This window comes from Suricata suricatta, chromosome 6, assembly GCF_006229205.1.
Source record: "Suricata suricatta isolate VVHF042 chromosome 6, meerkat_22Aug2017_6uvM2_HiC, whole genome shotgun sequence".
In the NCBI taxonomy this organism is placed as follows: Eukaryota; Metazoa; Chordata; class Mammalia; order Carnivora; family Herpestidae; genus Suricata; species Suricata suricatta.
In genome coordinates this window covers 126,069,253-126,091,229 of record NC_043705.1, presented here as the reverse complement: position 1 = coordinate 126,091,229, position 21,977 = coordinate 126,069,253, and the positions used below count along the sequence as shown (strand labels likewise).

The window sequence follows — 21,977 nt, the reverse complement described above, 5'->3', positions numbered from 1 at the left end:
GGAGATTTAATTGTGAAGTGCAGGGATTTTCTTGAATAATGTCTATTTATATTTATGACAAGGTAAACACTATATGACTTTTATTCTATATTAAAGAGACTCTCTTTTCTCCTTTCTTTCTTTCTTCCTTGCACTTTTTTTGCTTTTATTTTATTTTGGACTTAATGGTATTATTTCTTTCAAAACTAATACCAAACAAGGTAGTGGAAATATTAAATTTTTACCTATTATAGTAGGTGGCCATAATACCACATATTGTATCACTATTTGTTTGTTTCTTTGCTTTGAGAATCATTTACTAAAATATTACAGAAGCAAATATAAAATAGCAGCTTCTAAGTCAAAGGAAGAAAAAATTGTCCATTTTGTAGAAAACTATTTTTTGATTCCCCTCTTCTGTACGATTCGTAAATCACTCTTTCTGCAGTGCTACTTAGGTTTGCCCAAAAGCCTTCCACCCATTTGAGGCACAATTAGTGCCCTCCTGGTGCCAAGAACTGAACCCTCACAGCCCATCCTTCTTGGTTCTTCCTGAACGCTGAAGTGACACATATGCTAGGGATTTTCCAGATCCTTCTTAAATCAATCGCAGCAATTGTTTCCTTGAGAAAATTTACAATCTGGAGATGCTTTACCCTGCTTCTACTTTCTCCCAAGAGAAAGTAGACAGCAACTCAGGAAGCTATGAGACTACTAAATGTGCTTCTATGTCCCCAGGCTAATAATAAATTCTAAGGATCTAGAGAAATTAAGCCTGCTTTGCAAATCACTGTGTTTATCTTTCCCAATATACCATCACTTGCTTCTAATAACAATAAACTTTCCTCCAAATGGGGAGGCTCTCTGGGTCTATGAATGATGTAAATGTACATAATGTTATTAGGAAGTTAGTTACATTTGAAAGAGCTGACATTTTTTCCATATCTGTAAAACAGGCAAATTCTTACTTTGCCCCCATACATCCAGTACAATTTCTGCTTATTTCAGTTACCCCTTCAAATTTTTAACTTATTTTCTTGCTTTCAGGGTAGAAGAATTATGCAGATAAATACCGTGTGTAACAAAATGTTAATTTTGTTGTAGCTAAAAGCTGGATAATTTTGGTCATGAAAAGAGCAAGTAAACTAGATTTGGCAGAAATTAGAGCAGTCCCGATTCAGCAGTAACCTTACACAAAACTTAGATTCTGTTGTAATCAAATCAGACAAACTAGATTTGGGCATAATTAGATCAGGATAATTAGATTCTCCATCTCTTAGGGAACATAGAAATGCACATATGTAGGCTTCATTATTTTTTCCTTTGTATCCACCAGTTGTAGCGTTGAAAATCTATACCCGAGAAGAATTCAGATGTGTCTGTGACTTGACAAGAGGGGCTCTTATTCATTGATATTTCTCAATATTAACTGTGAAAAAAAATTATTGTAGTGTTTGGACAGTCACAGCTACAAGATTTCCTAAGTTAATTCTACTTTATGGTTTGTACACAATTTTAAGGAATAAAGTTCTTATTAAAAAAACCTAACAATCAGGAATTAAGAATAGTACAAATTTGGAGTGCTATGTGGCTCAGAGTGTCCCACTCTTGATTTCAGCTCAGGTCATGGTCTCAGGGTCCTGAGATGGAGCCTTATGCCAGGCTCCAGGCTGGGTATAAAGCTTCCTTAAGATTCTCTCTCTCTCTCTCTCTCTCTCTCTCTAAAAAAGTTCAAATTCATTATCTTTTGTCATAATTTTAAAAAATCAAATATTTTGTATTAATTACTACCAATACAAATTTTATATTTTCATTATATAGTTTGTTCATTAAAAATAATGAAAATTCTGGGGCACCTGGGTGACTCAGTAGGTTAAGCATCCGACTTTGGCTCAGGTCATGATCTCAGGGTTTGTGGGTTCCAGCCCCACATCAGGCTCTGTGCTGACAGCTCAGAGCCTGGAGCCTGTCTTCAGATTCTGTGTTTCCCTCTCTTTCTGACTCTCCCCTGTTCATGCTGTCTCTCTCTCTCTCTCTCTAAAGTAAATAAAAACAGTAAAAATTTTTTTTAAAATAATGAAAATTCCTTCTTTCAAATTATGGAAATTGATTATTAGAAAGTTATAATACTCACTGAATGTCATTTGATTGTGTATTTTCCATGACTTTTACAACCCCATATAAATTGCTATCATGTTTTTGTTTAATAAATGCATGTGATTAAAAGATCTAAATGTAGTGTAGGTCTATACTTTAGATCTAAACTTTACCATGCATTTCTTATAAAACTTATGATAAGATTCATAAAAACTTATTGCCAAATATGATATCCACACCCAGGGTGAAAAATAATCACATACATTTTTTCCAAAGGACAAAAAATAGATATAAAGCAAAATATAATGTATATGAATAAGATATTTCCTATAAGTGATATTTCATGACTCTAGAATGAGGAATATGTTAAGTGAACTGTATGAATTTCCTGTTCACAGGAACGTATTCTTTTTTATAATGTGCTAAGTAGAGATGATTTTTCTGGGACATTCCAAACAAAATCAATGTAGACTCTGTATCAAGCATGGTTTTACTTTTAATTTTACTCCCTCTTAAAAGCCTATTAAAAGTCTATTATTCTAGCTCTGTAAACTCTTCTTCTGTAGAGAAGGAACCATGTTGCCATATTCCAGAGACAAGCCCATTTTTCTCATTCTCAGTAAAATGTACCTCTACCTATTATTATCTTTCAAGCTATAAACTAAGGCATAAGGTAACAATACATTTGTGAATGATTCTAAAACTTGAAGCATATAATAACCAAGGAAAACAAAACAGCTAATGGACTTGGAAGCCCAGCAAATGTTATTTTCAGAATTGAATTATATATGATATAAATATCAGAATGATAGAGGTGTTTATCTCTATTGGAATAGTGTCTGTTTTAAATATTCTCAGCTAAAAGAGCAAAGAAATACATGTGTGAGTACTAATCCACGTATACAAATATGGATTCACATGATATCCAACAACATTTAAGAATGCATTGCAGGAAAGCCTGGGTGGCTCGGTCAGTTAAGTATCTGACTTTGGCTCAGGTCATGATCTCATGGTTCATGAGTTTGAGCCTCACATCAGGTTCTGTGCTGACGACTCGGAGCCTGGAACTGATTTTGGATTCTCTCTCTCTCTCTCTCTCTCTCTCTCTCTCTCTCTCTCTCTCTCTCTCTTTCTCCCTCTCTGCTTCTTCCCTGCTCATGCACTGTCTCTCTGTCTCTCAAAAATAAACATTAAAAATTTTCTAAAAACATGGGTTAGAAAGAAGAATAGGAGGAATTTATCATGAAGTGATAATTCCTTGGATTGATGGAGTCATTCTGTTAAAGTGCTTTTTACTTGGATCAGCAAACCTGGAAGAGAAAAAGGGGTATCCTAACACTCAATATTTGAAGTTAAAGAGTGTAATTTTGTGCATTTCTGTTTGCTTCACCATGTATTAGACTATGTCCTCACTAGCTGTGTCAACGTTTAACTCAGAAATTGGTTTGTGACTCTAAAACAAAAAGCTATGCATTTACAATTGTAAGGTAAGATCTAATGTGCACATGCAGACTTCCCACCAGCTTGAAATGCAATAAAGGCCTTAAATCCAGGACTCCCTGGATCTTCAAGAAAGACATCTGAAAACCGCATCTCCATAAAGAGGTTCTTGTTCACAGGTAAGTCTTGTCCTTGTTTGTCTTTGATGTTAAAGCTAAGGGAAAGTATCTCGGGGCCCATATGCCCACCAGTCTCCACACCAAAAGCCCAGAAAGTATCTGGTGTTACCATCATCTGTCTGAGCCAAGCACAGTGTCTACTATATAGTCCAATACTGTTTTTTTTTTAATAGTGTATTGTCAAGTTGGTTTCCATACAACACCCAGTGCTCTTCCCCACAAGTGCCCTCCTCCATCACCACCACCTCTTTTTCCCCCCTCCCCCTCCCCCTTCAACCCTCAGTTCATTTTCAGTATTCAATAGTCTCTCAGGTTTTGTATCCCTCTCTCTCCCCAACTCTCTTTTCCTCTTCCCCTCCCCCTGGTCCTCCATTAGGTTTCTCCTGTTCTCCTGTTAGACCTATGAGTGCAAACATATGGTATCTGTCCTTCTCCGCCTGACTTATTTCACTTAGCATGACATCCTCAAGGTCCATCCACTTCGCTACAAATGGCAATACTGTTGAACCTGTAAGAACAAGGAACACTGCTTACTCATATACTGTTATTAAAAGAAAATGACTTATCTTTATAAAGCTCTATACTACTAGGTAAATTGGATGAAGCGTTGATCTTCCTATTAAGAGACTAAGAGACTTAAGGCATATATTATTTTTCTAGCTTTTGTAGATAAAGCATCTGAAGCTCAGAGAGGTGATGCCCAAAGTCACAAAACATAGTTAAAAACTGCTGATTCAAGACTAAAAGACACTCAGGTCCAAGTACATCAATCTTTCAACTACTTCTGCCCACCTAGGAATAACAGAGTTCTACAGGATTGTGTGGTTTGACCTTTAATTAGGAGAAGAAACATTCTTCTTAAAATGGTTTTGCCAGGGTTTAGATTTACTCTAGGCATCAAAGGAATGGACCAGTTTATATAAAAATCCAATCATCAGTTGAAACTTTAGACATGCTAATACTGGGAACTTTGCCATCTTTAGTATGCAAATATTTTATTCATAGCAATATCTCACTCTTTTAAATTGTTACTTAAAAGTAGAAAAGACAGAATATAAATATCATCACCACCATCACCACCACCACCACCACCATCATCATCATCATCATCATCATCATCATCATCAGGCTTTATTTCTTTAAATGGCATTTGTAGAAAATATTATTGCTTAACTGTTCTTTTAAAAATCATATATGTTCTCTGAATTTTGGCAAATTTGAAATATCTCAGATCTAGTTAAAATCCCACTAACACAATTATTTTTCATGGCTTGGTTTGGCCCATTCCCTTTGCAAGTGTGGAATATGTTGCTAGAAAATGCCAGCGGCATCCCTCTAAGTTAAAATTGTACTGAGGAACTGGAGGATTAAAAAATATGATTCCAAATCTTTCTAAACTTTGATAACTGGATAAAAATAGAGTAAAATGAAAGTCTTTCCACCCTCGGCAATAACATGAACATTTTTTTCTTAACTTCCTGATTCCAGAATTTTGAGGCAAACATGGGTGTTAGCTTGGTGGCTCTGGGTGAGCAAGTCGAGGTATGAAATGAGATGCAAAGTCGGTTGAAAGACAAACTGGGATTCTTTCTGGCTTTTGATGAGGAGCTTAGACTTTATTCTAGGGTAAAGAAAATCAATCAGAAAAAGGTTTTACATAGTAGATCAAGATAATTCGATTGCAAATTTTAAAAGGATATAGCCACTGGAGATCTTGGTGACACTGGAAGGAGTAGTTTCAGTGAGGGGCCTGGAAAAAAATGAAATTTACATTACAGTGGGTTGAACTGTTACTAGGTGTCTGGCAAGGGAAAGAAAGAAGCTGGAAGAAAATCCTCAGAGATGTTGTTTGGGGAATCATGCAAAAAGTAGTCACTGTAAGGGTAGGAGTCAGGGAAAAATAAAACTCTGTGTGTGTGTGTGTGTGTGTGTGTGTGTGTGTGTGCGTTAAGATGGACATGAGACTTATCCACTATAGAGAAAGTACTGATGATAAATAGTGTTGTCTGTGAGGGGGTGAGAAGACCTCAGAGTGAAAGTAACAAGAACAACAGAAAAAATAAGTACAGATGCAGGCAGATGAATATTCTGGTATGTTTAACTCAAGGATCTATCTCGTAATTTTCACTAGATATTTAATAATGTCCAGTTTGCATCAGAGTCAAAACATAGATTTTAGAGTCAGAAAATCCAGATTTCATGACAATTTATATAACAGTTACTGGATCTGTTGCAAATTACTATAGAATTATTATCATTTATTTCTTTTACCTTCTTTCTGGATTATTCCTGATACTTAGCTTTCTTTTTCTTTCTTATCTTTTCCTTTCCTTTCATTTTTTTTCTTTCTCTTCTTTCCTTTAAAATGTTTATATTTATTTATTTTTGAGAGGGGCAGAGAGAGAGAAAGAATCCCAAGAAGGTCCGCACTGTGAGTTCAGAGCCCAATGTGGCACCCGATTTCAGTAACCATAAGATTATGCCTTAAGCCGAAATCAAGAGTCAGACACTTAACCTACTGAGTCATCCAGGAACCTCCTTTCCTTTCCTTTCCTTTCCTTTCCTTTCCTTTCCTTTCCTTTCCTTTCCTTTCCTTTCCTTTCCTTTCCTTTCCTTTCCTTTCCTTCCTTTTCTTTTCTTTTCGTTCCTTTCCTTTCCTTTCCTTTCCACTGCCACAAATACTTCCTTCTGGCTCTAAGGCAAATCCCCAGACAAATCTTCATTCTCTCAGTTTACCCACATCTTTTTATTATTTATTTATTTATTTATTTATTTATTTATTTATTTATTTATTTATTTTTAGGATGGGCCTGGGCATAGCACTCAAACTTAACTGATGTTATGTGATTAACATATTCTTCTGAATTAATATACTATCCATCCAAAGTTTCATTGATGGCTCTTAAAATCAAGATTTTGTTCAAAAAAATAAAAAAGATCTTGTTCAAAAATATACAGATCTAAAGGCAAGAGTTTCCAACTACACCAAAATAATAATGTAGAATTGGGAAGAATTTTCATCTCTCAGAAGGTGAAATGATGGATTTCTAAACTCAGTTCCTATATAGATTTAGCACTCCGGTACACTTAGCAAAATCAGTGTTTCTAGAGTAATATGAGCAAATCCTGAAAATTCCTAATACCTCCATTTAAAACACAATGTACAAGTCTCATATCAAAAATTTTTATTTTATTTTATGTACCTTTGAGAATTAAAAAAAATCAAGATGGTGATTTCTTTTTCTCCTCAATTTGATTCCAGCCACATGACAAAAATTTTATTGCTTTACAAGCATCATGGGATAATTTGTAATTTTTTTTCCATGTGAACTATCTTAAAGTATAATACAAAGATTTTAATATTTTTATACAAAAATGAGATAGCTGATTTCATATACATTATATATAACTTTTAAACTTTATATATATATAAACTATATATATGTGTATATATGTAGGGTGCATGTGAATGTGTGTTTCAAAATTGTAATACCAAAGAAAGCAAAGAATTAGTTTGTATTAAGTGATAGAGAGGATTATTGACTAGAATAGAATAAAAGAAAGTTTTGAAACTAAAAGAAATAGTCTATATTATGATTCTGATAATGCATATCAATTAAAACTTATAAACAAAAATTGGTTAATATTTGTACTTAAATTAGTTCTCAATAAATATGATTAATTATACTTATTTTACTAAAGAGATAAATGTTCTATTATCTATCCTTATTGTCATTATTTACTTTAACAAATTATAGATACTGCTAAGAAGCAAATACCAAGGAAGGTTTTACTTGTGTCAAAATGCATACTACAACACACTAACATTTTTTGTTCAAAACTAATTATACTCATTTTTTACTATTTGCAGAAATAGATATTTGTTGAAAATGTAAATTGTTACCATAGTTTTCATTACCAACTGGGCAGATTTCATCAAACTACAAAGAAAGCTTGAATCTTAAGCAATTTCATGCTTAAGAAATCTTCAATGAAATTACTGTATGCCTAATAAAAATGTATAGAAATGTACATTTTTAGATCATACAAGTTTTAACAAGGATAAGAAGTCAGAGCACCTGGATGGCTCAGTCAGTTGAACGCTGAACTCGGTTTCGGCTCAGGTCAGGATCCCATGGTTTGTGAGATTGAGCTCCTGCTCGGACTCCATGCTCCCAGGGCAGAACCTGCTTGGGATTCTCTTTCCCTTCTCTCTCTACGCCTCCCCCAGCACACACGCGGGCACTTGCTATCTCTCAAAATAAATACATAGACAGTTTTTTTTTTTAAATAAGGGTAAGAACCCTATAGTACCAAATAAATATGCCCACCAATATAATTTATTTTTAAAGCAAATTTTAGATCCTATCAATATTGTATTTAGTGTCATGTAGCTGCTATATAAGGGAATTATCACAAACTTGGTGGCCTAAAAACAACATTAATTTATTTTCTCACAGTTGAGCCAGACATACAAAGAAACTATCACTGTGGCAAAATCAAAGTGTAAACAGGCTCATTTCCTCCAGAGGCTGTAGGGAAGAAACCGTATCTTCCCGCTTCCTGCTTCAAGTGGCTGTCGGCATTCCTCTTCTTGTGGTTGGATCACTGAACCTCGAAAACCAGCATCTTCATATCTCTCTCTGCTCGTCTTCCAATTTCCTTCTCCGCTCCATGTGTCAAATCTCCCTCTTCCTTCTCTTATAAGGATACAAGCGTTTGTATTTAGGGCCTACATATAGAATCGCGATATTTCTTTATCTGAAAATCTTTAATTTAATATACATCTGCAAAGAGTCTTTTTTTCCTAAAGAAGGCAACATTTACAGATTCCAGAGATTAGGACCTGCTCTCTTTGGAGACTTTCTTTAGTGTATCATAAATAATATGAGACCTTTATAGGTAAAACACTTATGAATCCTTGCACACAAAATCTGAAAAAAATATATAAAAAACTGAAGATATTTATTTTGAGAGAGGGCAAATGCTAACACCAAGAAACCTGTGTTCATAAGCTCTATTATAAAGATTAGAAACATTATCTTGAATAAGATCCTATTTTCATAAGATATATACTTTGCTATGTAAAATATGCATAAATAGATTTCTTTTACGTGGTAATCCCATGTGATAATTTGGACTGCTTAAAAGCTAATTGTTTCAGGGGTGCCTGGGTGGCTCAGTCGGTTGAGTGTCCGACTTTGGCTCAGGTCATGAGCTCACAGTTCGTGGGTTCGAGCCCCACATCAGGCTATCTGTGCTGACTGCTAGCTCAGAGCCTGGACCCTGCTTCAGATTCTGTGTCTCTTTCTCTCTCTGCCCCTCCCCTATTCACATTTTATCTCTTTCTGTCTTTTAAAAACAAATAAATGTAAAAAAAAAAAGCTGATTGTTTCATAAACTCAAAATACTAATTGCTATATTATTTATTTGAGAAACAAAATATTTTATTTATTATACCCTCTTAATAGAATCTTTTAATAGGCTTTATATTTATGAGTTTGTTAAAATAGTCCTAATAATTTTTAAGATAGGGATATTTATGTTTATAAAATAATGTCTTAGTCAACCAAAATATACATTTTTCGAAAGTGGCAAATTTAAATTGTGTCAGTAAAGTACTTTCATATTTGATTTGCATCATTTAGTAAAGTCTCTGCAGAAATTAAAACAGTAAAACAACAAAAGCAGAGTATTGTGGGTATTTTTCTGGCCGGAAAAACATTATGGTCAAGAGATGAAATCACTTCACAAGAAAATGATTTATGTTGTTACTTTGAAAAAGGTAGTCTTTTCAGTTTGATTTTAATGGAAAACATTCAACTTTTATTGTCTTATATAGAAAAATAAAAGCAAACATTATATATATATGTATATATATATATGTAATTACCATTATCAAACATTTATTTTGGTTAGTTAGAGACAAACACAAAGTTTCTGACAGACCTGCTCTTGCAGGGTTTACAGATTTAGGTGGAAAAAGAGAATGTATAACGTAAATATAACAATAAAAGTGTGTATTGGTCTATTTCTAATTAACTGAAATAACAGTAATAAATGAGGGATGAATTAAGAGGGAATGCACATCCAGTCTGGAATAGTTCTCAAATCATGACATCAAATAGAATTCTAGGGCTCTGGGTTTGAATTCCTATTGAATGTAGAATTTCAATGATTGTATCTCTGGTACGTTATTTCCTTCCCTTGCTCCCTTTCTCATTATCTTCCTCCTCTTCCAATGTCTCTTTTTCTCTCTTTTTGTATGGGTTTACTTTGTTATTTTAAATTTTATTTATTTTTTAAAATATTTACCTATTTATTTTGAGAGAGAGAGAGAGAGAGATTAAAAAGGTACATGGGAGAAGGGAGAGAGAGAGAGAATCCCAAGCAGTCTCTGGCAGTCTATGCAGAGACCTACATGGGGCTTGATCTCACAAACCATGAGCTCATGACCTGGGCCAAAATCATAAGTTAGACACTCAACTGACTGAGCCACTGAGGTGACCCAGTTTACTTTGAATTTTAAAGTAAGCAGTGATCTATAAAAGACTCTTAGAAGATCATTTATAAAGAGAATAAAACCTTAATGTATGTTTTAATAAGTAAAAGAAATAATTTTGCTGCTCCTTAACTATGATTTATTCTGTTATAAGTCTGGATGGTTCCAAAATATATCATACTTGACTGACATCATTTCAATATATTTGAACTGTGCTGAATGCTGGGCAGAAAAATAATAACTCCCCCATGTTCTCCATCCTGAGAAAGCTTCATAAGTCCCCTTTGAAAGATAAGCAGAGTTAAAATATATATACATATGCTAATCACAGCACAAAATGTTGCCAGGAAGTACCTAATTGGTCTGAGGTACACAAAAATTCAATCAATAAAAAGTGATGTCCAACTCAACAGTTCCTAAGGTTTAGTAGGACTTATTTCAACAACATGGATGGAGCTAGAGAGTATTATGCTAAGCAAAATCAGTCAGTTAGAGAAAAGTAAATGCTATTATTTCAATCAAATGTGTAATTTAAGAAACAAAACAAATGAGCACAGGGGAAAATAAGAGAGAGAGAAAGACAGACCAAGAAACGGACGCTTAACCATAGAGAACAAACTGATGATTACCAGAGGGGAGGATTGTGGGGGAATGGCTTAGATAGGTGATGAGGATGAAGACATACACTTGTTGTGATGAACTCTTGGTATTGTATGGACTATTGTATCACTATATTATACACTTGAAACTAACGTTACACTATATGTTAACTGACTGGAATTTAAATGAAAACTTTTTTAAAAAAGGGGTTGTATGATGTGGTTTCATCTTAGCTTGGGCAAACCATGCAGTATTTAATGCATAGTAGCAAAATATTTACTATTGAAGCTTGAAAAGATGTGAGTTCTTTGTGTGCGATCTTTCATTTATGCATGTGAGAGGGTTTTCTTTTTTTAATATTTTTACATTGTAGTACTTGTTTTGCTTGTTGGTGGTGTTTGCTTATTTAATACATTCCATCAAGGACAGAAAAAAAATAAAAAAGACAAAAAATAAAAAAAATAAATAAAAGGTGTTAACAATTTTCTAATTGGATAGATTTTCCCCATTTGTTTTTAATTTTTTTGCCCTGTGGTCTGAGAAGATGACCCATATTGAAGCTTTCTGAAATTTTCTCAGCTTTTGATTGATGGTTGATTCTGTCAATAAATTTAGGTATAATGTTGAATGAATGATTGAGTACAAAATTCTGTATATTAGATTAAGCTTAGTAAAATATGTTATCCATTAAAAAAAAGGGGGGGGTTGTAGGTAAACAACTGCCTGGAGAGAGAGGAGGAAGATATAAGGTCCTGAGGGAAGAAGTGAAAAGAACTACTAGAGAGATCTAGGCATATTCTCTGCTGTGTAGCAAGTTGCAAATGGAGGGTAAGATATACCATAAAGAAAAATGGCTGAAGAGATACACAAAGTCATGAAAAGCTTTGTATGTCAGCATCACCGATTTGGAAATTTGATTGGAAAATGTAGAAATCTATTAGGAAGAAATGTAACCAATTCTGCATTCTTAAAGATATTCCTAGTGGCAATGTGGACATTGAATTAGAATGTTATTTCTCAATGAAGATAATGCTGCTGGTATCTCATGAGTAGAGGTCACAGATGCTAAAGATCCTACATTGTATGGGATAGACACCCACAAGCACAACTACAAATGACGTCACCTAAAACGTCAGTAATGCAAAGGTAGAGACACCATGGATTAAGAGTAAGGAGTCATTAGTTTCCAATAAAGCCAGTTAATAGGGTATTACAATGATCAAGATAAGTTTAGAGGCTTAAGCAAGGTGGTTGAAACAAGTCAGTATGAAGGGAAGGAGTTTGATTTTAAATATATCAACAAAAATTCATGATTGATTGAACTACCACATAGAAAACTAAAGGAAACATTGCAATAATGCATTTTCATAAAAACCAAAAATGTATAAAATTTAAAAATAAAAAGAGGTACTATAAAATGCCTTAGGCATAGCAAATGTGTAAAAATTTCATTTTTACTTATGTGTTTTCTACTCCAAATGTACTTACTGAGCTTGAGGAAGGCCTATCAACATGCTTTGTTTTTAAATTTTTTAAATGTCTTTTATTTATTTTTTGAGAGATGGAGAGAAAGAGTGTGAGCAGGGGAGGGTCAGAGAGAGAGGGAGACACAGAATCTGAAGCAGGCTCCAGGCTCTGAGCTAGCTGTCAGCACAGAGCCTGATGCGGGGCTTGAACCCACAAACCGTGAGATCATGACCTGAGCTGAGGCCGGACACTTAACTGACTGAGCCTCCCAGGTGCCCCTCAACATGCTTTTTTATCCAGTTCCTGCCTTACTTCTGTGCCACAGTTTTAAAAATGGAGAATAAAAAAACAATGACAACAGAAAAAAAAGTTTTGAATTGACTTTATTTTTTCTTTACAGTGTGTTACTGTGTGTGAGTCCTCTCTAAGAAAACCACTTCCCCTCATTCTAATTTCATTGTTTCATTATTTACACTTTCATCATTTTTCTAAATACAAATGCTTGGTAAAAAGTTGCAAGAATTTCTTTCACTATATAAAATGACTTAAAATGCTCTTGTAGTAAACTGCAGGTTATTTGAGATCCCACAAAAAAATTCCTCTTTATATACTTCAGATATTGACATTTTACCTCTGGAGTCAAAACACCTTGATATAAATTCTCATTCAGCCCATCATTCTAGAGACTTTTAATCTAGGGAATATTACTCAATCCCTCCATTCTGTGGTATCCTTAACTCAAAATATAAGCACAACAGGTACCTGGGTGGGTCAGTCGGTGACTCATCAGACTCTTGAGTTCTGCTCAGGTCATGATCTCATGGCTCCTGAGACCGGCCCGGGTAGGGCTCCACACCCACAGCATGGATCCTGCTTCGAAATCTCTCCCTCCCTCTCTCTCTTCCTCTCCCCTACTCATTACCTCCCCAAAATAAATAAATAAAGCAACAACAACAACAAAAAGAAAATATAAGCACAAGGAACAGCAGATAAAAGTGGCAGGGGGAAAAGGATATTTTTGGTACTACCTACCTCTATAAATACATACATATGTAGATGATAGATAAATCTTATATGACTATCTATATCCATCTTTCTTTTTGTGATCGACCTATCTGTATGAATGTAGTCTCTACAAACTGATAGGGCTATTGTAACTCTGATTTTGGTACCTGCGTTTATTTAGAAGCACCTGGACAACATCAGCGATAGCCACAGATCTAACACCCCTCACCTAGTTGGCTAAGTGATTGCAGGTGGGATTATTTACTCGGGCAAGTGTATTCTAACACAATTGTAATATAACATAGATTCCCTTTACTCTGACATAGAATGTCATTAAACAAGCCAAAATATATACACAAGCAAAGACCATATTGAAGACAACAGTTATGAGGATCAGAGTCCCAGTCTAGTAAAATTTCAAACAGGCAGTGTGCCTTTAACATCTTGCTTACTTTACGCTTGGTTCTCCCAGTGTTTCTTGTAACTTCACTATCATTGTTCAAAAATATATGGTAATCTTATTCCTGCTAAAAGCAACATAGTTTAGGTTTTCATACCCTCTAGGAATATTTACAGTTTAACTGGTGATTATAAAATACTGACAACTTTGTGAGTCTAGTGGCGTGTATTAGACAATATGACAGACGGAGATGTGTTTTAGGGTAGAGAAAATAGCTTTCTTGCCATTCTCAATTAAGTCATCCCTGTCAAATGCAATAAAATTAAAACAATTTATGGATGATAAGTGAGAACTATTTTGCTCTGTGAAAAAATTTCAGAAACAAATTAACTGCTGGAAATCAGCAGGGGAATTTCTCAACTTGTGTCCAATGGCAGAAGTCCGACCATTACTCTGTGAGCTGGAGTTTTTTTTTATAGTACATATCGTCATTTGAGCACACAGGAAAAGTGAAAATTTTCTTTATTCAACTTTTTCTCTTAAGTAAAAAGGAAGGGAGAGATAATTGGCTATTATTTCACATATTCCGAGGGCAACACATTCATTTGCAGCCTGGTCTTCCTGCCTTCACTCAGGTTTCATCCTGTTTTCCCTGGGCCACTATTACAGCTTCTAAAAGTTAAGTTAAAAATAAATATAGGGGCGCCTGGGTGGCTCAGTCGGTTAATCCTCCGACTTCAGCTCAGGTCAGATCTCACGTTCGTGGGTTCGAGCCCGGCATCAGGCTCTGTGCTGACAGCCAGCTCAGAGGATGGAGCCTGCTTCCGGTTCTGTGTCTCCTCCTCTCTCTGCCCCTCCCCCTCTCATGCTCTGTCTCTCTCTGTATAAAAAATAAATAAAAAATTTTAAAAATTATTAAAAAAATAAATATAAATATTTTGCCCATTTTTTCCAGTCATGTATCAATTTTTATGTTTTCTCCCTGTATCTAGTGACTAAACTCCTGAATCCTACTTTCAAAGTTGATTTGAAGTCTATTTTCAATCATGTATTTAAATTGTTAATACATTTCTCTCTCTCTCTCTTTTCTTGTCCATTGGAGACAGAGGATTTCTTTGTATAGCATCAAAGTCTTTCTAATCTTCCAGAAAAAAACACTAACCACTTCTATAACTTCTGTGCCACATAGATGTAACATGTCTCCATGTTGTTTTTCCCACATTGATGTGCATGTCTCATGTTTTCTGTCTAGTTCAAGGTTTGCTCCTCTGTTAGAAAATTCATGCTCACTCTTAAAGACAAATACCACTATTATGAGGCCTTCTTAAATGTCCTGAGTTCCAAAGGAATATTAGTATGTTTTTAATAATTTTTACAATAAACATTTTGTATCTTTCTTAAAGATCAGATTCTGTCATTCAGATTCAATGAATATCATTTCAGAGAACACTCATTCACTCTGCTGAAAGTTATGCAATCGGCTGAATTAGTTCACTGAGAACAAACAGTCCCAGCTTTTGAAAAAGAAGTTACTGTGTGGTCCAGTGTCCTCCTCAAGATCATTGATGCTTTTCTGTTTCCTCATAAGTGCTCATAACTCTCTCTGTTGGAAGGTTCAGATGTTATTTTCTTCCTCTTATCGAAGTAGCCTTTTCCCAACAAATTTGCTAATCACTGACAACTGACAGTTACACAGTCTGTCACTGATGGTGTTTTATGTGATACATTGATCAATTCTTAAACTATTTCTCCTTTCCTGTGCAGGAGAACCACTTTGACCAACCTTTTAGCCACAATTGATAAATACTACTGTTATCTGTCCTGAAATATGGCCAATCTGGAAAAGCTAAATAGTGGCCTTTGGGATTTCTTTGTTGGAGAAATAGCTGTTCTCTGTTCTTTTTTATTGATGAGCATCTCTTTCCATTGGCTATTATTTATTGATGAAGCAATGACAATGCTGAAGGAGTAGAAGTAGAAAATATCAGCGAAAGTCATGGATGACATCTGTCAAGCTGAATAGCTTCGGTTTAGTTTTAAACAGAGACTTTAAAGGAATCCAGAACTATGTACACACCCTTTATGGTATGTTAAGAATTAGTTTTCAAACACTAATATCCAACATAAAATGTGAGGAACAGCTATTACTTATTATCCAGCTTAAAAGATAATGCATCATACAAGTTATAAAGCACTATTTGCTTTGTACCGTACTCTCATGTTGCGTCCACCTTCTCTCTGATATGTAGAAATGACCATGTTGAATTTAGGGTTTATTTACAGGCATCATAATTTTACTGTGAGTAAATGTGTCCTTAAATAACACAGTATCAGTATCTCATATTCTATATGTTTGATATGGTTTCATCCTGTGAGTAAATTTCTACAAAATGTTTTGTTTGCTTAAACATGTGTTTCTAAGGTCACTGATAATTTCATATAGCTCTTTGCTCAATGTTGTATAATAATTTATTGTACAAATACAATGCAATCCTGAAATATAGGCTGTTCCTAATCTCTGCTTTTGTGAACATTACTGTGATAAATAATTTAGTCTGTAGCTCTGTGCTTTTTTCTTTTTCACAATTTTTCTTTGAAATATATACACAGGGGTTGAATCACAATGCATAAAGGGAGAAACAGAATTCTAAGCAGGCCCCAGGCTCTGAACTGTCAGCACAGAGCCTGACATGGGCCTCAAACCCATGAACCATGAGATCATGACTTGAGCCAAAGTCTGAGGATTAACCAACTGAGCTACCCAGGTGTCCCAAAAAACTGAATATTATTGAGATATAACATCTCCACAAATTGATCTATAGATTTAAGAAAATTTAATCAAAATCCTGGAAGAATTTATTGTAAAAATAAACAAGAATATTCCCAAATGCAAAAATGAAACAAACTAGTGTTTAGAAATAGGCCCGTACAATCATGAACAATTAAATTTTGACAAAGATACAGATGTAATTCAATAGAAAAAAGTATGAATTTTCTTCAACAAATGGTGATGGGACAATTGGACATCAATATGCAATTAAAAAATGCCTTGACTTAAGCTTCACACTTTACAAAAATCCACTGAAAATTGATTATAGATCTAAATATAAAGTGTAAAATAAAAATTTAGAAGAAAACACACACACTTGTCCATAATGTTGGCTTAGGCAAAGAGTTCTTGGACATGGCACTAAAAGCATATTTTTAAAGTATAGAAAAAAACATTTGGCAAATTGGATTTGGTCCAAATCTAAAATTTTTCTCTGTGAAAGAATGCATTGTCAAGAGTGCACTGTCAAGAGAATGAAAGAATAAGCTACATATTCAGAGAAAACTGCATACCCAGCAAAGGACACAGATACAGAATATGTGAAGGCCTGTCAAAAAAAAAAAACAAAAACCAAAACCCTACAATGCAATTTTTAAAATGAACAATTTCCTTAGCACATATTTCACCAAAGAAGACCGATAGCTGGGAAGTGAGAACAAGGAGCTCTCATTACCATTAACGAAATTCCAATGAAAACCACAATAAGACACCACCAGTGGTCCCAGGCCTGCCAGGGTCAGTTTGCAAACTGGTGGGAGTCGGTGCCTCAGGCCAGGACCCCACCTCCTGAGACTTTTCCCAGCTGTCCTTACAGCTCGGTCCAGTGATGCCAATGGACCTCAGCAAGTGGTCCTGGCCTTTGGCCTTTGACCTGCAGGAAGTGGAAGAGTGGCCACAGAGTCCACTTCAGGTCAAAATCTTCAGGGCATAGGTGCGTGGGGCTGGGCCAAGTGCTGACGCCCCCCGCCCCCCAGTATTGCATGGGATGGACTGATCCAAGTAAACTATCCACTTTAGTCACGGCAGATCCAGATGCTCCCGGGAGGGAGGACCCCAAAAGGGAATAGCACCATTTTCTGGTGGTCAACCTGAAGGACAATTACATCAGCGCCGGCACAACCTCTCTGATTACGTTGGCTCTGGACCTCCCAAGGACACAGGCCTTTGCTACTAGGTCGGGCTGGTTTTTGAATAGAACGGGCCACTGACTTGTGATGAGCCCACTCTCAGCAACCTCTCTGGGGACCACCATGGCAAAGTCAAAGTGGCATCTTTCCGCAAAAAAGAGCTTGGACCCCCAGTAGTTGGCATGTGTTAGCAGGCTTATTGGGATGACTGTGTGCTCAGTTCTGTGAGCGGCTGTCTGGGCAGCTGGGGAATGCCAGAAGACAGGAACTATCCCAGAGGTCTGGAGCGGTGTTCTCAAGTTCCGAGATGCATGCAGAGTTCTCTGCTTCTCCTTTCCCATTCTCACAGGTGAGGCCAGAGCAATCAGGTGGTGGTTTAAGGTACTTTTTCCATCTGCCAGTCCTTCATAATTTAGAGGGTCACACCCTGGTTTATATTTTGATCAAATTTGAATTCCATTGGGGACAGGAATAGTTTGATACTAGCAACCCAGAATTTAAAGAAGAAAACATTCAGGTAAAAAGACTAGGCCTACAGTAATAGAGCAAAGTGTCATAGAGTCTCTAAGGGAGGTTTCCTCTGCCATTGTGAGCTGGAGTCCTGAATCGTGCAAGGTAGCACTTGTGGGTGGTGTTTTGACGGCCGGCTCTCTTACCAAGACACCCAGAGCTTGGCGTGTCCCCAGCATGATGATACAGCTCAGGCTGGTTACTAGGGTCAGTGTCCTGCTCTGGCTCCTTTCAAGAGCACTTACTGGGATAAACAAAGGGGAGAGTCGCATTGCTGCGAAAGCCTCCAGGGGCTGGGCAAGTGGTGGGTCAGAAATCCCTAATTCTGCGCCTCTTCCTCTGTGTAAGAAAAGATGATTGGGAATTGTGGAATGTTGTACTAATTCTGCTGCTTGTTTATAGTTGAATACAAATAAAAGAATTATGTGAGTGAAAAAAAAACCAATAAGACAATATTGTATGCCTATTAGAATGAGTAAAATTAAAAAGAAACTGACAATACCAAATCTGATGAATATGTGGAGCAACTAGAATTCTCCTATATGTTCAGGACGAATGCAAAATGGTACAGCCACTTTGAAAAACATTTGGCAATTCCTTGTAAAGTTAAACATATGTTACCATAAACCAGCAATTTCTCCCTAGGCATTTTCCATAGAGAAATGAAATCCATATTCACACTAAAATGTGTACACAAATATTGATAGAAGTGGTGTTTTTTAAATCTTTTTAGCATTTATTTATTTTTGAGAGACAGAGTGTGAGCAGGAGAGGAGCAGAGAGAAAAGGAGATATAGAATCTGAAGGAGGCTCCAAACTCTGAGCTGTCAGCACAGAGCCTGATGTGGGGCTCAAACCCACAGACCGTGAAATCATGACCTGAGCCGAAGTCAACACTCAACCAACTGAGCCACCCAAGCACCCCAAGAAGTTTATTCATAATTGCCACGTAATGGAAATAGCCGATTGAATGTATTGCCGTTAAGTGAATTAATTATACAAAATATGGCAGATTCATATAAGAGAATGATACTCAGCAATAAGTAATAGACTATTAATACAAGCAACAACCTGAGTGAATCACAAAATCATTGTTTGGAGTGAAAGAGGCCAAACTTAACAAGGTTATGTAATGCACAATGACATTTATAAGGCATTCTGAAAATTTTCAAAAATACAGGATCAAAGAACATACCAAAATTATAAAAAAGAAAACAAAAACTTGACTTTATGTAAATTTAAAGATTAAATTTAAAAGGGAAGCAAGTTAAATATAAAAGATGTTCTGAGATTATATTATGCCTTGTACAGAATGATTTTGTTATTTGTCATTTCCACTACACCACAATTTCTGAGAGATGTTTACTGAAAATTTCCTTCAAGAAAATTACCTATTTGTTTGTTTATTATTCACTTTTTGCCTATTGTATCTCTAGGAAAAATATATGCATGTAAATATACACTTGCCACCATTTTGTACACTTTAACTCATAAACTTGATCAACATTGTATTTCTCATGCATTTTCCTCCTCTTGTTCATCTTGTACTATTAAACTGTAGCTGTGACAAGTAGTCAAATTGAATTTAGTGCTGAATAAATACATGAATAATGAATGAATAAAAAGTAGATCAAATATTTGAATTATATAAAATGGCTATTGATACAGACACCCTAAGTAATGTTTATTCATTTTAGCCAGAGAACTTTCTGTTCTCTGTATTTATTGATGATATAACATTATATCAAAATTATTTTGTTATAGATTCAGAAATTAAATTTATTAATTGTCAATATTTCATCGTATATTTTCTCTCTCTCTCATAATTCTCTAAAGTGTCTGTACACTGTTAGTATATTATACAATGTGAACATATATGGGTTGTGTATATGTATACATACATATGTAGGAGCGCCTGGGTGGCTCAGTCAGTGAAACATCCGGCTTCAACTCAGGTCATGATCTCATGGTTCGTGGGTTCGAGCCCCACACTGGGTTCTGTGCTGACAGCATGGAGACTGAACCCTGCTTCAGATTCTGTGTGTCCCTCTCTCTGCCCATTCCCTGCTCACATTCTGTCTCTCAAAAGTAAATAAAATGTTCAAAAAATAAAAAGAAATTAAAAAATTAAAATGTAATGTATTTTACACAGAGTGTATGTTTATATATATATTCGATTTGTGGCTACAACATACATAAGCACACACATTATTTTTTTTTTAAATTGGATAAGTATGGGTTGTTGTCCTGCTTTTTTGCTCTTTTTAAGTTGCAAAATCTCATAAACAGTATCATTCTCATATATTGGTTATAGTTAAAGCTTATCTAATTACATTATATTCAATTATAAAATGATTTATTTGGACATGCAGACTGTTTCTATTTTTTCTATGTTACATTGTTTTATAACGTGTAATGTGTTTAATCACTAAATGTCCCTTTGATTCAGAGTTTATTTTTGTGGGTTTCTATAGAATTAGAATACGCCACTGTTACTTTTTTTTTAATTTTTTTAATGTTCTATTTTATTTTTGATACAGAGAGAGACAGCGCATGAGAGGGGGAGGGGCAGAGAGAGAAGGAGACCCAGAACCGGAAGCAGGCTCCAGGCTCTGAGCTAGCTGTCAGCACAGAGCCTGACACAGGGCTCAAACCCACGAATGTGAGATCTGACCTGAGCCGAAGTCGGAGGTTTAACCGACTGAGCCACCCAGGTGCCCGTTACTTTTTTTTTAAGTAGGATCCATGCCAAGTGTGGGGCTTGAACTCAGAACTGTTTGATCAAGAGTCCCATACTCTACTGATCGACCCAGCCAGGAGCCCTTGAAATATACCACTATTAAACTTAAGTATGAGGTATTTCTTTTGTTTAGCTTTATCTCAGACTTTTGATAAACAGTGTTAAAAATTAATTCAAAGCGTTTAGCTATTCAATTAATCCCTTTCCATATTGACGTACTACTCTGAAAATTAATAGGAAGAAACTTTTTGCTTTGACATATCTCTTGAAGGCCAAATTAATCATATTATATTCAAATTCATGTGGCTGAAATATTAAGTGATTTCATTCTTGGTAATAAAATCTTTGTTGTTGAATCATGTTAAAATAGTGTAAAAACATTCTCTAAATAGTTTGATAAATAGACATATATATGCATATATAATTTTTAACTCTATCCCTGACATTCCACAACATAGAAAAATGAGTGATTAATCTAACAATAATATAAGAAGCTATAAATAGCATCTTTAAATATAGTTCTGGCCAATATTAGCTGCCCAATATCCAAGAAACAAAATACACAATTGCTTAGAAATAGCACATATGTGTAAGGTTTAATAGATGGAGGCAGAGATGGGAGGACAAAGAGACCACGTTGTGGAGCCAAGAAGGCCTTTATTGAGATCTGCAATTCCCGGGCGAGGTTCCGTGACTCTGGAGCGGGGAGTCAGGGAAGTCGCGCCTGATAGGGGAGGGCAAGGTGTTTTAATGGGTGCAGAAGTTCCGGGTTTGAGCTCAGGTGGACCGATAGCCACGTAGAGTCATCTTTGGACGGTGGCAGGATTCAATTGGCTGTTCGCTTCGGTGAGGAGGGGGATGCTGGAATTCCATGGTGAGGCATTCCAGTTTGAGACAGTCCAGATTGAGAGTGGGGGTCTTCAGTCCTTGTGGCGCCTGGATCTGTTATCTGATCTGCAATAAAATGGCCGCTGGTGCTTTTCAAATGGCTCGGGTCCTCCCAGGTTTGCAAGTGGGGGTTGTCAGTGCTCGCAGCTCTCCACAGCAAAGTGGCCGCTCAGTTGCTTTCCCATGGCAACTCTTACAATATGTAATGATTTT

At 35.8% G+C, this 21,977-nt stretch overlaps 1 pseudogene; it reads left to right on the top strand.

Moving 5' to 3' along the window:
• The first annotated feature begins 17,325 nt into the window (after positions 1 to 17,325).
• On the top strand, positions 17,326 to 18,101 carry LOC115293549 (annotated as a pseudogene).
• The last annotated feature ends 3,876 nt before the right edge of the window (positions 18,102 to 21,977 follow it).